Here is a 12693-nt window from a genome sequence, read left to right on the forward strand (position 1 = left end):
CAAGTACTACTCTAAATTCTCTTAGTTGTCACCCTAAGGGAAATTCAAAGAAGCACTCTAAATTATACTAAAATAATTTAAGTGACTGAAATCTCTTATAAATATAATACAATGACTTTTTATAATACACAAATTAGGTAACTGGCATTGTGTCACTTGAAAATTTGATGCCATTGTGCTAACAATTGATCTAGTGCCATTATTCTACTGCTCTAGTTCTACTATGGCGCTTACTTATGTGGATGAGTTACTTAGTGAAATGTCACGTTGCTTCATTGACAGGTTGTGTTCTTGGAAAGTTACAACTATTATGCCATGATGTTGCTATCCTGCAATACCTGTAGAGCAATTTTGGCCTTGAGGTGTTATAGAGTGTGACTCTGCTATGCTAAATGATAGAGAACATAAAGCTGCAAAGCTGAACTTTTGACATCGTAACACCATCTGACATTGTAGTTTGCTCTGCAATGTATATGTTTAGGCACTCAGATGGTGTCTTTGATGGCACATCAACATTCTTTATTTTGATACCACGTCGGGAAGTTTAAAATTTTATGCCTTTTTATATTTTTTTTTCTGCACAATACAACTATAATAACAAAAATATATCACATAAAATAACACAATATTTACACTTATTAAATTCTCCATCTTAAACTCTTACTTGTCCTTAAGCACATAAATATATTATAATTTTTATTAAATGATTAACTAAAATAAAAACTAATAATTCAAATTTGCTAAAATATAGGATAATACATCACAATCTAGAAGAAGAAAAAAAGAACAAAATTATAATTCTAGCTTCAAAAAAATACTAATGATCTTAGTAATAAGTTTACCTTATTATTGCTTAATTTTAATTTATAAATTTAATTATTATTTTTTAAAATTTTAAAGTGAATAATATAGTTTAATGATTAGATATGTTTGTAGTTAAAATTAAAACTTTATTAGTTCACCTTCATTTGTACTGCTTTATTATTTTATCATTTATGAATTTTAGTATTATAAGTTAATCAGATTTTAAGCTTTTAAGTAATACCAATTTTTGAATATACACATCTTTTTTTTTTTGCTCTATTTCTCTTTTTTCTTATTATTTTAGAACTCTTTTCACAATTCTTTTTGTTTTTAATTTAAGGAGTATATAATTAATTATTTTAAATATCAACTTTTATTTCAAACCATTTTTATAATCTTAATGTGTTTAATATAAGAATTTAATAAGATTACTAATTCCATATTCATATCGCTTATGATTTCTAATTTTAATTTATGGATATTATATCTTTTATTCTAATTTTTCATCTTTACTTCAAAAATTAATCAATAAAGGAATAACTTATAATTTCAAATTAAAGTAATGGCTTAAATGATCTAAGTTAGATAAATATTAGTTTTTTTTTCCCACTATATGAAGTATAAATAGTATTCATTTGAACTATAATATAGGGTTTTATTATTCTCCTAATTTTATATAATTTTTAGTTATCATTTTTACTAAGGTTAATTAAATATTAAGATTACCAAAATAATTATATTAAACATGAGGGTAACTTCAATAAAATGTAAATATAGGTAACACATAATAGTTAACACTACACATGTTTTCATATAAAAGATAAAAGGCACATAAAATATGTATTAATAACACATAATAAAACATAACCACATAATATTGAATATAGGATAACTTGTGTACTAAGCACACTGCGTAGCATATTGGATTCACAAGTCAAAACAACAAGTCTTTTTTAACTACATATTCAACATACTTATATAAGTGCATTTCTCCTAAAGTATATGCAGTGCAATCAACGTACAAGCACACATCATCTATTCCTCCAAATTTAAGATTTTCTTATCCATCTAATTGCATGATTTCAATCTATGATTGTTGACCTTAAAAATATGAAAAGTTTTTTTTTTTTTATCTTGAAGTCTACTGGCACTATTAATATGTACTTTAAAAATGAAATATGAGCCTACCCATCTATATTTAATTTTTAATATGGTAAAGCTTCTTCTTGTAATCAAATAGTAGAATATCTTGATAACGATGAAATTCATACTATAAAACTTTACATTTATGCATTTTCTTCATTATGGCTTATATCTTCTTATATTGTTAAAAACTTCATCATTAAACTTATGAAGTTTAATGATGATAGTAGAACTTTGCATGTGGAGAAGAGAAAATAATCTTTATTTTCCAAACTTTCTTCACTTTTAATCATAGAAGAGGAAAATCTTTACTTCATTCTACCCATTGCTTAAATCAAATTTTCAGGAAGAAAAAGATAACACTATACCCCATAATACAAAGGATTCAGATTTAAAATTCTATAATGTTATTTTTATAATTTTGAAGTGAAAGTAGGCTTTTAAATTTTAAATATCAAACTAATAAAACTCAGCTAAGTGATGAGGGGCCAATGGTAGTGCTACGGCGCTTCTCATCTCTCATTTTTTCAAAGTAATACTATAAAAAAAAATGACAATTCATATTTATCACACCTAAGGTATAAGCTGGGTTGCCTCCCTTAAAGCCCTATGTTTATAATCTTTAACAAGACTTACATACCATACTACACCTAATTTTAGGTTTCCTCTTCCCACACAACACAAAGTTTTTAGTCTTCATCCAGATTTTGCCTAGATTTTTTTACCTAGATGTAGAATATTTTTTCAATTCTTCATATGGATTTTATTAATATCTTTCTTCATTTTTGATCAAATTTTTTTCATTATTTCAAGGAAATGATCCAAAAGGTTACTGCTGATTGAAATTGCAAGCTAACATAATTGGGTTTTCAAAATTTTAAAAGAAGTAGCTTGATTTCGTAATTGAGTTCATAAGTGCATAGCAAAATCCTTTTGTACTATTTTTTATTTCCAAATTGATTTCTTTGATTAATTTCTAGAGGATTTTAAAGCTAGGATTACCAACAGGTTCTTGAGAAGTGCACCAACTTACTCCTTGATTATTCTACCCATTATTCCATTAATTACTATGAGCCATATTTTTTGACCAATTAAAATTAGGATGATTCCTCTAACCTAGATTATATGTATTTGAATAGGGATTATTTTGTCTTTTAATTAATTTGATATTTTTATTCCCTTGCATATTATTATCTTCACTTAAATTTTTATTTCCTAAGGTCTTAGTTCCTATTCAAGAATTTATTCCTATTGTATTCAACTTCTTGAAAATTGCTGCAACTTATGAAGTCAAAATTGATATAGCATATGATTCTTAAATTCTAGCTACTTTCTTAGGCCACAAGAAATTATTAGTAGCAAATTTCTCTATTACTTTATTAGCTTCCTCAAATGGCTTTGACATTAATGATCATCAAATTGTAGCATCAATTATAGCTCTAGGAAATTCTACTAATCGATTATAAAATATTTTAAAAATTGGCTAATATGGTAAAACATGATGCAGGCATTTTGTATGCATTTCCTTAAATATTTCCCAACTCTCATAAATTAATTTTCCTTTAAACTGAGTAAAATAAGTTATGTCATTCCTATGTTTGGCAATTTTTGAAGAAAAAATATTTAGCAAAAAAAACTTATAGGTCAATTCATTCTAAGTGGTTATAGAGCCTGGGGATAAAGAATTCAACCACATTTTAGCTTTATCTCTTAGAGAAAAAGAAAGCAATCTAAATCTAATAGCATAATCTAAACACCATTATCCTTAAATATTGTATATTTTTAAGAAATTGGCTAAATATAAATTGAGATCTTCTATAGGTGCTCCCCTAAACTGAGAGTTTTGAACCATTTGAATGATAGCTAGTTTTAATTCAAAGTTATAAGCTTGGATTGTAGGTATATTTATTTTCCAATGAATTCCATCTACTAAAGTGTTTCATAATCCTTAAGAGGTATAGAATAATTTTACTCTAACTCAAGTTCAGCCATTTTCAAGATCTTTTTGTTTTTCTAAATTTTAGAAAGGGTTATCTCTATTTCAGGATCAAATAACAATAGTTCCTTTCTAAGGATTTAAAGCATGCAAAAAAAAAAAAGAATATATAATTTGGGATCAAAGTAACTAAATAATAATAATAATAATAATAAATATAAGAAGGTCTAATAATGAAATTAATTCAATAATATAGTTAAAATTTTTCAAAAAGTAAAATACTTCCCTGGTAACGGTGCCAAAAACTTGTTGGGGGATATCCGTACATGGAAATTTGAATTATAACAATTAATGCTTATGGCTTTATCTACCCTAAACAATGTTTTGGTTTTCTTTGATAAGCAAGTATACATGCTGAATCAAATAATAAAGTAACAGAGTTCGGTGTCAAATCCATAATGATGTATGCTTTTTAGCAATCAAATGCTATTGTTTACTCAAGTTATAATAGTTATTCTCCTTAATAAAATCAATGTTGTGGATATTCATTTAGTTAAATACAATTAGATGAAGATATTAAATTTACTATATGGATATAATATTTTGGATTGATGAATATAAATAGCATTTTTCTCTATTTGATTTCTTTTAAATGTGATGCTATTCAGAGCTTATCCATCTTTAGACCACTATCGAGCTTGTTTGAATAAAGGATGTCCACCGACTTCCTTTAGTTATATCATCTCCCAAAGACTTTAATATATTTTATACCCTAAATACTAATTTAGTATTCCTAGTTATGTCTGCTTTTATCCGTCGAGGCTCCATATTACACTTCATTTTAACTATACATATGACTAATATATTCATTGAAATAAAATCTAATAATATTAAAAATATCATTTTAATCATTTAAAGAACAAGAGAACTCATTAGTACTACATATGATATTAACATCATCAATAAAAAACTAGAAATTTTAGCCATACATGGAGTAGAATTGAAGCAAACTTAGTTTCATTAATAATATTATTGAATGAAAATAAAAGAGATAGATATTAATAGAATTGTTCAAGGATCTCCTCTACACTTCTTATCTTTACTTACATATTTGCCTCCACAAACACAAACCAAATACTCTAATGATGGCATTAAGAGCTTCTTTAAATTCCCTAGTTTCCACCTTAATGTTTTTTTAAAGAAATGCATTTAGCATTAAATAAAAAAAAAACAACTACAAATAGAACCAAAAAGAAAAGACAACTAAAAACCCATAAAATTACCTTCTGAACAAATGAAAGATAATTATTGAAAAGCAAAGAATACCTAATAGAAAAAAAAACTCTTTGCATAAATGAAAACAACATAATAGAAATAAGATCCACTACTTTTAATTTTAAACCAAATTGGGTGGAAGGAAAATAAAATATTAAACAACCAAAAGGGTTGTTTAGTATCCCAGAGTTTTTGAGTAGCTAAAAACTGGAAAATAGATGGAATCTTATCCTCCATTACTCTAATTCCATTTTGTAAGTATAAAAAATTATAATAAAACCCAAACTGAGCATCCAAATAGCTCTCTCTTCAAATCTTGAACCAACATTATTAAAGCTAGCAAAATAAATAATCTTCATGAGGCAGAACTGATATTGCCAATGAGACAATCTATCCTCTTGAAACAATAGCTTTTATCAATCAGAGCATATACTAAATAATAACAAATAGAGCCTCTTAAACCTTCCTAACAAAATCCATCAATATGAAACAAAGAAGCCTTAAGAATAGCTTCACTGTAATCTCATCACCATTTTTTTAGGGGAAACCCACAAATGGGCCAATGCATTGATATAAATCAAAATTACAAGGTCCTTAAAGGGTCCTCGAGCTCTTCTATTGCTTAAAAGAGCTACAAGCAAAATGTCAAAAAAACCTAGAAGCTCAAGGTCCCTGCTACCACAAAATGCAAAAATACCTTAATACATTCTACAGTGCACTAGAATGAGCACCCAAAAAATAGGGAAGCAACCCATAGAAGCTTTCAGCATGAGCTCCCTGAACAAAAATTGAGTAGAGCAATAACCTTCACAAATAGTATCCTGCAAAACAGAGAAGAAACCACAAAAAAATAGCAGAAGAAAGGCCACCAGAAATGGAAAAAAGAGCACCACCAATGATTCATGTATCGGGAAGCAAAAAGCAGCCAAGAAGCAAACACCCCCACCAAACCTGACAACCCAAATAACACAGCAGGGCACAAGACACCAATTAGCCATCTTATTCTAGTAAGACCAAAGGTGAATCCAAAAACTAGACACCAACCTCTAATACAAACAATTAGTAGTAGCAATGAACTGGTAGGAAGAACTCTCCAGCATACAAATAAATAAGAAAAAAACCCACCAAAATAGAACCCTAAGAAGGCCAGTTAAAATCGATCAAAAAAATGAAAAGTAAGCTCTGAAAGGAAAATCTCAAATGAATTAGAGACAACAACCAAAAACCAAGAATTCGTCCACTTAGATAAATACAGCCCGGTGAAGCCAGAGGTGAGTGGTCTAAATAAGCTCAGGAAAGAATGAAACACACAGATACTAAAGAGATCCTGATGCCGCTCCATCATAACCCATGGCCCTAGCACACCACTATAATTGGTAGGTCTAGGCAGTGATCCCCAAAAGAACAACCACCTCCACCACCCAGCCCAGGCTCAACAACCACATGCATTGATATAGAATCCAGATAAATCAATAAACAGAATAGAGCCAACTAGCCATAAACTACCAGAACACCAGACAACCAACTGAATATAAAACAGCAAAACCAAACCAAGCAGGAACCCAAGAAATAACCCTAACCACTAACCAAAGAAGCCATGACTCCACCAGCTGACAAAGTCCAACATACCCAGAACCATTGTGAGGAGAGCAACAAGTAGGCAACCCCTCAAAAAAGTGTTACAATCATTGCACAACCAGAATAAATCCAAGCACACCCAGCTCAATACAAGAAAACTAGAAGAAATAAGGCAACCCAACATTAGCAAAATTAACTGCAACCAGCTAAACCAATAAAACCAGTCAAAGAAACTAAAACACCAGAATAGAACCAGGAATAGAAGAGGAAAACAATTAAATTCTAACATAAGGATAAGAACTTTTTTCCAATCTTAAGAGACCTTTAGGAGGAGCAGGAGCATTGCCTTCCACAAGATCAATAAAACTATCCAACGTAGCTCCAAAATGAGCTAAATAGATAGCACAGTAGTTCCCCTCATTATAAATAATTGAATGATGAACATTAACAAAGACCATCAAATGCTTGATATTTCTAATAATATAAAAAACCTTTGGGTGGCAGACCAAGTCCACACCATTAAATAAGCATTGAATATTAAAAGAAAGCTCAGTCTCAATAGTGATATTGACAATATCATGGGACATACAACTCCTTAAACCATAAAGAATGGAAGAAAAATTAGCCAAACAAGAATTACTAGAAAAGAGGGCCGTAAAACTAAGTAAAACATTACCAAAGCCATCCCTGATGATGCCACCAGACCCCATTTTGTTATTCTCCAACACTCACATTCATCTTAAAACCATCCACCATCGATCTTACCCAATAAACTAGATGAGAGATAGTAGGAAGCAAAGGCAACTGCAACCTAATACCTAAATATGGAGAAATATTATAATAATTATTGAACCCTTTCATAGAAATGAAATTAACAGAAACCAAGCTGAGCAATTTATCCTTGACATTTTTGATAACCCTCAAAGAGTCCATTTTAATACCATTAAACAGTGAGTTGTTCCTTTCCAACCAAATGAATCATAAAATAAGGAGGAGGTAACATTTATAATATGGCCTTCAGGGTTCACAAACCAAGCATTGAGAAGAGCATTAATGGACATATCACATTAAAAATATTTAATTTGAAAATATCATCAAAGTAATAGCTATAAGCCAAGACACAAAAACATGATGCATATTTTCTAGATGAAAATAACATTGGCATTTACATGGAATTATGAAACCTCTTTTAATTAAATTGTCATCCGTAGGAATAAATTTATATAAAATTCTCCAAATAAAAGTAGAAATAATAGAAGGGATGCTTTTGTGCCAAATCTTCAAAAAAATAAAATTGACCTCTTTCTTAGGTCTAAAATCATTTTAGGCATCATTTAATCTAAACAAACCATCACTAAAAAATTTGCATAAAGCACATCATTTGTGTCAAAGTTTATAGGAAGAGTGAAAATCTTCTGAATAATACAATCACGGAGAACATCAACAAGCTTATCATAATCCCAACAGCTAATAAAGTTACTAACCTTAACCACATGAGAAGAATCTAATTAATAAGGGAATTTATAGAACAAGAGTTTAACCACTGATCCTGACAAAAGAAGATATTGCCACCTCCAAGACCCCAAGAGAGGTGAGGCTCCACTTCCCACTTCACCTTGCACATCCTCTGCCAAAATTTAGAGTCACAAATATTAAAAGCACAAATAAAGGGATGCTTCCCCACACAATATTTAGAAAACATAAATTTTGCCCATAAAGACAGTTTAGCATGGAAAGTAAACCATAACTTGTAAGAAAAAGCATGGGCCATGTCAGCCATGCTTTTGTAACAAAGACCACCTTCTTTAAGAACCCCACAACATTTGTCCCAAGAAGCTCAAGAAATTTTAGAGTTGGTACAAGTGCCTTTACAAAAAAAACTTGTTAAGGATAATATCAATTCTATTACACACCAAATTAGTAGGAGGCAAGGTTTGAGAAGAATAGACAAGGAGAGAAGAAAGAACACTTCTAATAACTGTAGGCCTTCCCCAAGAACTCAAAAAACTAGAATCCCAAGATTGAAGTTCATTATGAATAGAAGTAATTAAATCATCAAACAATAATAATTTCTTCCTACCTTTATACAAGGAGATGCCATGATACTTAATAGGTAAGTGACCTTGCATGAACCCAGTAAGATCTTTAATAGCCAAGATATGTTCAACATTCATATTATTAGGAACTAGGAAAGAGCATTTAGGGTTTAAAGACAATCCACTAACAGACTGAAAATAATGAAAGAAATCCATCAATTTAATCATGTTATTATGAGAAGCATTCATAAAAATGATACAATCATCAGCAAAACATAGATGAGATATAGGAAAACCACACCTCTTGCAATAATACAATGAGGGATGATTTTCAAACATGTTAGCGATACTTCCAGAAAGATAATCAATAGAAAAAATAAACAGGGCAGCGAATATATGGTCACCTTTCCTTAAACCATGAGAGGATTTTAAAAAAACCATGGCTCTTACCATTGATGATCACAGAAAAAAAAGACATTTCCATGCAATTTCTAATAAGATTAATAAAAGTTAAGTTAAAACCAAATAAATGCAAGATGTTATAGATAAATTGCCAACTAATATTATCATAGGCTTTGGAAATATCCAACTTGAGAATAGAATTACCACCCCTAACCTTGACATCCAAATCATGACAAAATTCTTGAGCCAACAAAATATTGTCAGAGATGGAACGCCCTTTAACAAATCCCATTTGAAGAAGAGAAATAATCTTAGGAAGAACATTAGTTAAACTAGACATAAAATTTTTGGAAAGTAGCTTATGGAAAAAAGTACAAATGCTAATGGGTTTAAAATCATTCCAATTACTAGTGTTATTCTACTTAGGAACAAGCACAATAAAAGTAGAAGAAAAAATTTTGGGAGTAGAATTACCAGAAAAAAATCCAAAACCACGTTAAAAAGATCATCTTTAATAGTACTCCAAGCTTTTTGGAAAAAAATAGTGGTAAAACCAATAAGGCCCACCACAGAGTTTCCATTCATTTGAAAAATAATATTCTTTAATTCCTCAATAGAAGGGGTAGCAACAATAAGATCATTATCCTTAACAGAAATGAGAGAAGGGATAATGTTAGGGTTGATAATATTTCCAGGGGCGAACAACTTATTGATTCTATCCTGAAACTGGTGAACAACCAGCATAGAAATCTCCTCAGCATCATCAGTAACATTACCATCATCATGGGTGATCTTATTGATCGAATTGAAAGCACATTTCTATTTAATCAAGGCATGAAAGTACTTGGTATCATTATCCCCTTCCAATAGATGTTTAGCAACAACCTTTTATTTCCAAAAGGTTTCTTCTTGGGCATGAAGTTTAAATAGATTAGCCTTAGCCTCTCTAAGAGAAGAAAAATTGGCTTCAAAAGGAAAGATTTCACAGTTATTCTCAATAATATTGATCATCTCTTCAACGGTCAAAATAGTAGTAAAAATATTTTTAAAAACAATATGGTTCCACCAATTTAAAAGTTGCTTAAGTCTTTTCAACTTAAACCAAAATCTGTTTATACCCATAATAGAGTTATCAGGATGCAAACACGCATTCCAATTATCTTAAACAACACTCAAAAAAGAATCATGCTGAAGCCACACATTTTGAAACTGAAATTGAGGAAAAACATTGGTCTGTCTTATATTAAGAGTAAGAAGTAAAGTTGAATGATCATAAAGAGTACGACTAAGATGCTCAAAATAAATAGAGCTAAATGAATTAATCCATTGATCATTAAATAAAATATGATCCAACCTTTGCCATAAATGACCTCTATTCCATGTTAACTGGTTACTAGAAAAACCTATGTCAGAGAGGTTACAGTCCAAAATCATATTGTTAAAGTCATCCATATAATAAAAATTGGGAGAAGATCCCCCAGATCATTTTGAAGGATTAGAGTTGGTATTAAAGTCACCACCAACCAACCATAGGCCACAACACATATTTTGAAAGTTAGTTAACTACTCCTAAAGAACTTTTTTAATACTATGACAGGAAGCCAAATAAATGAAGGAAGCAGATCACTTAACATTTAAAACTTTGATATTACATTGCAAAACTTGAGTGAAGTTACCAAGAACATCAATTCTAGCCTGATCTTTCCAAAGAAACCCAAATCTTATTAGCACAATTAGCCATAGCATTTTTAAAACCAAGAAATCTAGCTATAGTAAATAAATTAGAAACATTGAGAAAGGGTTCAAGTAAGACAACAATAGAAATATCATGAATATGATAAAGATTCTTAACCCGCAAATGAGAAGAAGCACCACCAATGCCCCTAACAATCCAAATAATAGATTTAAACATAAAACCAAAAGATTAATGAGTAGATTGAGAGCGGTTCTACCCGATTGTAGAATGCGGTTTTAACTTTTCCTACCATGTTTACCTTGAACTTTAACAAAGCTAATGTCATTATCATCTCTAACATAATATTTGGCAGTAAATTCTAACTCCTCATTTTCAGTAAAAGCATAAGAATCAATATGGGATGAAGTAGGGGACTTGCAATCAATAAGCATCTTCTTACCCTAATGAGGAAGCTCACCTTCCTCCAACACTCCTCCTTCAATCACCACATTATTTAAGCCAAGACCAGCATTTTTTGTTTCAACCAATTCCTTTTCATTAGGGCCCAAATTATTGTCAATGATGATCTGGCCATTAGCAACACCAACTTGCTGATTAAGAATAGAGCAACAGACATCATCAACATTGCAAATTTATTAGTATTTAATGCACAATTCAAAATAGATAAAGCAGAGTTAGTATTATTTAGAGAAGCAGAATCCTTTAACCCATGACTTTCCATAATGTTACCAACACTCTGTGACGAAATCAATGTAGAAATAATTTCTTGTTGAGCATAAGGAGGAATCTCTGAAGTGGGCGGGTCTATTAGAGGAGGGGATGGGTCACTCTGACCATGAATAGGACCATCAATCACATTTATCAGTATGTCACACCCAATATAGAATTATTTCCTTCAATCTCTAAAGAATGTAAGTTATCATTATCATCTTTCTGTTGAGATTGTTTGGACATTAATTTTTCTTTTTGAAGGTGGGGATGCAACCTAAAGCATTCATTAAATCCATGGCCATTAATTTTATAATGAGAACAGAAAATGGATAAATTCTCAAATTCCACTTTTTGGAAATACCCATTAGCTTGGAACCTAACCACACCTCTCCTTGATGCTTCTTCGAAACATCAAGTACCACAAGAACCCGAGCTACTAAAGGGCGGGTTATAGAAGCAGTGGCCTAATCCATTTGTAAGGGTCTTCCAAAAATCAAAGCTAGGCCAAAAAGAATTTGTGAATTGAAGAAGTGCATTCTCAAATTAAGAAAAGACATCGAAACTGGTGCAATCGGTGATTCTTCCCTTACATCAAAGTTTGGCAACCACTCGAGAAGGCGCATTTGGCAACCTTGAATATAATATGACCTACGAGAAAAAATACTTTGATAATCGAGATCATTCATAAACTGAATCACAACATGTCATGAATCCAGCTAACCAACATGAAACGCTCCAGTCAATTTCAAGCTCACAAAAAACTTATGGGTAACATCCAAATTTGGGTGACGTAATAAAATTTACCAACAAGCTTTAGGGCAAAAGGAGCAGCTAGTTGTGACACTACTGTGTCATCAAATGCCAGGGCCGGACAACCCTTAAAAGATGATTGCACAAAATTAAGCTTAGGAACAGAAGAGGAAGATCCCAAAACCACATCCTTAAAGGAATGAGAAGAAGAAGACGGGGGGAAGGATGATGATGATGTCGTCATCTCTCAAACCAAAAACTACAAGAAAACTTAAATGAAAAATAAAAAAAGGAATAGAAAACCAGCCAACAAATAAGAAGAAGAAGCAGAAAACTAAACCAGAATGCCAGGGAATCGAAGA

This window comes from Dendrobium catenatum, unplaced genomic scaffold (genome assembly GCF_001605985.2).
Source record: "Dendrobium catenatum unplaced genomic scaffold, ASM160598v2 fragScaff_scaffold_43, whole genome shotgun sequence".
Taxonomy (NCBI): domain Eukaryota; kingdom Viridiplantae; phylum Streptophyta; class Magnoliopsida; order Asparagales; family Orchidaceae; genus Dendrobium; species Dendrobium catenatum.